This window comes from Crassostrea angulata, chromosome 2 (assembly GCF_025612915.1).
Source record: "Crassostrea angulata isolate pt1a10 chromosome 2, ASM2561291v2, whole genome shotgun sequence".
Lineage (NCBI taxonomy): Eukaryota > Metazoa > Mollusca > Bivalvia > Ostreida > Ostreidae > Magallana > Magallana angulata.
Genome location: NC_069112.1, coordinates 74,828,622 through 74,833,405, shown reverse-complemented (window position 1 = coordinate 74,833,405; position 4,784 = coordinate 74,828,622). Strand labels below are relative to the sequence as shown.

General features: G+C 34.1%; 1 pseudogene; it reads right to left on the bottom strand.

The window, feature by feature from the left end:
* Positions 1–251: 251 nt before the first annotated feature.
* LOC128174855 (uncharacterized) lies at positions 252–4,125 on the bottom strand (annotated as a pseudogene).
* Positions 4,126–4,784: the final 659 nt, after the last annotated feature.

The window sequence follows — 4,784 nt, the reverse complement described above, 5'->3', positions numbered from 1 at the left end:
TTCCAACAAATGGATTAAATGCTGAGATGTGCCTTATTGAGTTCTTGTGGAATTCTTGGTATACATTAGACTTCCCTGTATATTAGTTGAACATAAAACTCTGACTGTACACTAGTTTGAAATATGCAGCACTTACAAATTGGATACATTTTCAGTGCACAATTGTTTATAAAAAGTGTTTTTTGATAATAAAAAATTTCAATCTATAAATTATATGTGATACTTTTTGTTTTCAGGAAAAAACTGAAAGTTTTCAACTTGAATAGGAGTGTATTTATGCATGTTTAGGGACAATGCACTTTCGAAAATTGCACATAATAAAACACACATAAGAAATTTCACTTGCTAATTTTGTTTCCGTAGAGTTGAGGGGTCCTTTTAATATCTTATATGTTTTCGCAAGCCCTATCAACCTCTCAATGTGAACACGTTTGCTTGAAATTTTTCTGTCTCTTAAAACAGTTTTATTAGACATACGGTTTTTTTCTTAAAGAATGTGGGAATGTTCACCTTAACATCCTTTGGGGCAAACAAATCCTGGACATTGAATCCTTTGTCTGACATAATCGAGTCCCCTGGTTCACAAATGTTTGTTAAAGGGCTACGTTCAACAATTTGCCTGTCACTGGTAGACCCTCCATAAGCTGGGGAGATGTATGATAAAAGTCCTCCAGGTGTAGCACCAACAAGCACTTTAACAGTGTTTCTGTTTTTGTAAGTTGAGAAGGTAGATTGTTGAGCAACAGGGGGTTTTGGTTTTTTGACTGGGATTTCAGTGCCATCAATAATAACTCTTGTAGAGGGAAATTTTTGAAAAAAGTCACAGGGTGAAAACAAATTAACTGTGTCTCTATTAGGCCAGAAATTAATTTCTCTTAATTGTCTTGCCATAAAATTTACCCATGTAATCCAAATGTTGTCTACTGTAGTTTTTGATATTCCAAATGAGCGACTCAATTCATAGTTTGTTTGGTTCTGTCTTAGTTTTATCAAAGTTAAAAACAGTTGATTTTCAACCGACAAATTTTGAACTTGATTGTAAAGATATCTTAGATGATAAGCAGCTGGACCTAAACTATGAAGAACAAAAAGGAAATCTGTGTGTGTTGCAAGACCGGTGTAAAATAGCATTCCTTCATGGTCATCAATAAAGTTTTCTATGGATAAAAAAGGTGTAGGGATGGTTTGAGATGATGTCTCTGTGAAGCACACTTCTCCCTTGTCTTCCAACTCAGTAAAATTTGATTTTCGTCCTGATTTAAGTTGCTGTCTGTTGAATCAACAGTACACCAGTTTGCCACATCAGAGATATCAGCATCATCCATCAATACTTCTAATGGTTCTTCAGCCTCATTCTTAATCTCTTCAACTTTAAGATTGCGCGCATCTCTTCGCTCACTTCGCTCATTTTTTTTCTGTTTGATGCAGCTATTCCAAGGAAAAACTGAAGGGATCGCATCAGCCTTTCTTTGTTTTTTCAAAGGATCAGTTCCTAAAACAAATATTAATACAATTTCATTTTATTTATTCAAATTGCTGGTCTTATAATTAATTTCTTTTATGAAAAAAAAGCTCAGATTACATCTTCTCTCAATAGCAGACAGGCTTTACCTGAAGCTATGACTATATTAAGCTTCAGTTCTAATTAGTGAAAAATTTCTTCCATTTCATTTCTTTCTCAAATTTTGATAACAACATTCAACATTATAAATAATATAATGAATTTTATCTAATTCATAAGTTTGATAACAACATTTAACATAAAAGAAAATAATAAATCTTATCCTGCATGTTGTGACATTCCTCCTCCAAGAAATTGATTTTCTTCATCATTCTTCATCACATTCTGTCAGCTCAAGTTAAATATGGGTCTATGCTTTGTGATTTATGACAAAACAAAATAGCCATGGAAGAGCAAACTTTGTAACATAATCACAAGTTTGTCAATTTCATTGCATATTTTGAATCTGCCAATTTATTCAAACATGGCCAATCAATTCATGAAAATAAAGTAAAAAATTATTCAACAACGAACAAAAGTATACAACATATAAATAATCAAGACACATATGTTTTCACTTTCTCGTTTTTTTCATTTTCGGGACATCAATACATTACAATGCAAAGCAATCCGAACCCCCTCCGCCCAGTGAAAACAGTCTCACTCATTATAAAAATTTAATACCAAAACACAAATTCAATTAACTGAAAATTGTTATAACGCCAATGAAACAACATATCAGAGAGAAAACTTACCGTGCGAAGTTACAGATATGAAGTCATCTTCCCGAAAATGTTTGTGACAGACAACGCTGTGTGGCTGAGGACACCATTGTTTATAGCGAAACTCCTCGCTGTTTCTTTTGATGGCTAACACCCAGAGTTTCTTAAGTTTTTTGTCTTTAGGGAAACTCAATCCACCGCGGGTTGAGCACCCAGGGACACAGCAACATGTAGGCATTACGATAACAATGTAAACACCAAAACAGTGACGAGCTACTACCGGAAGTATAGATCGTGAACCTAAACGTTCGTAGCGCCACCTATATTTTAACAAAGGGGGAAAACCGACAAATATCGATCATTGCAGACAACTGCCAACAGCAATTGCTTATAAGTGATAACAACAAATAAAACAGAAATGAACGTGTTTCACAATATTAAGTAGGCTGGGTGATAAAGACAATAAACCATCAAATATATCTTAATGTTTTACATATGCTATGTTAAGCTATACATTATTTTAAAGCAAAAAAAATCCATACATTTTTGTTTTTTAAGGTTCTCCCTTCCTCAGCCTCAAAGTATTTTTTTCATCATAAGAATGATATTTGTCTTTTCAACTTTAATAATAGAAATGAAATAAAACAAAAACGTTTGCTGATATCCACGCATTTTACAAAGTAATTGTAAATTTGCCTACGATGGATATAATGGGATTACGAAAAAAATTGAGTTAAAAAAAGTTTCAATGCATCGGTGGCTCACACTCTTTACTAACATATATATAAGGGGGGGGGGAGACCTTTGTGGATCCACTATGCCAAGCATGTAGTGGTGTGATTGTTGGTCATACTGGAAGTAGATTAAAAATTGAAATTGTCCGTATCAAAGTCGGATTTATGGTAGGAATAAAAGAAATCCGGATTATTAAGAGTTATCGAACATTGCTTAGGATTGGAGACCGTTAAATCTAAGTATTTTCCTTTGTTTTTATAAAGAGCTCTTCTTCCAAAAGACAGATTGAGTCTTAAAGTTGCTAGGACCATTCAATCTTTTTCAACAAAGAGACACAAAATGTAGAAATGGAATTCAAAAATGTTTGGGACAGGATTCAGGTTGACTATTTGTCATTATCTGGAGAAGAAAAAATGGATTGATCGACTTTTACATATGGATATTGAGGAATTAGAAATCGGTTGCTCAATAGAATAAAGATGTAAGTTGCTTTAAAAAAAATAAACAGAAGGGGGACTGTTTTTGTTTTATTATGATTTTTATATCACTCGAATTAAATTTGTAAAACACTCATACTTCCTTAAGTTTCAAACTTCTTTACATAATTTGTGTCATCTAGTCAACTGAATTGACATTTCAAGTCCCTTCTTAAACAGGATAAATGACACGACTTCACACACACACGGGATTTGCATGGTTTTTACCCTTTAAGGGTAGTCGGTACATCTTATTGTTTTTGACAAATGCAAGTGTTACATCCGTCACCGGCTTGGTCCACGGTACCAGAAGTATAATCTTTGCCGTTGTAGTCATACGATACAGTAACAGGTCCTATCAAAAAATGAATTAAATGTTTTAGTTCAATATATGATGAGTGTGAAATAAGTTGAAATGTAATGCTTTTAATAAAACAAAAAATGTAACGATAATTGTGTTTTAATTTTATTTGAAGCCATAATTCTTGATTTTTCCTCTTTATATGGCTGCCTGCAATAAATTCCTTAAGCAAAGCACTAAATATTTAGTTTTATCGTAAAAAAATACATTGTCTTAACACTGCTTACTGTTATAAAAACTGAGAAGAGCCGCATCAGTTCTGTAGTCGTATGTGGGTTGTTTTTCAGTTCTGTAGTCGTTTTCTGTGGTCACAGGATGGAGCTGTGCCATTCAGTCAACTGAAATATGACTGAATGGTTATTGAAAGGTGACTAAATGGCATATCTGTGCTATTTAGACACCTTTCCAGACATTTCAGTTAACATTCAGTTGACTGAATGGCATAACTTTAACCTGTGGGTTTCAAGACATATACACAGGTGGCCAGTTTTCACACCTTGCCGCGGTCACCCTATCGTGTGTATAGTCCGAGCGCTGTCTGTTAGATTTGAGGATTTTCTTAATCCATGACACACAAAAGACCTTTTTTTTCTGCATGATTTTAAGCGTGGACATTAATTATATAATAGTTGATTTATTAAAGAAGAGAGAGAGAGAGAGAGAGAGAGAGAGAGAGAATGAGAGAGTTTACAATCACATCTCTGTTGCAATCGGCGGTTGTTATGCTATAACGGGACGGAGAATTATAAGCATGTTAAGCTGCAACTTTTTTTTACTATATTAAGTTGGTGTTCTTTGTAGTTTAAAAAAAGTCTGCACTCGAAACCTATGTTTTAAATGGCCGAATTGAACTTTGTCGTGCTAATTTGAGTCTGCCATTCAGACTCGAAAACTCTACTTTTAGCACTTAATAATACAATACAATGTATAAGCGTGCGAGAGAGAGAGAGAGAGAGAGAGAGAGAGAGAGAGAGAGAGAGAGAGAGAGA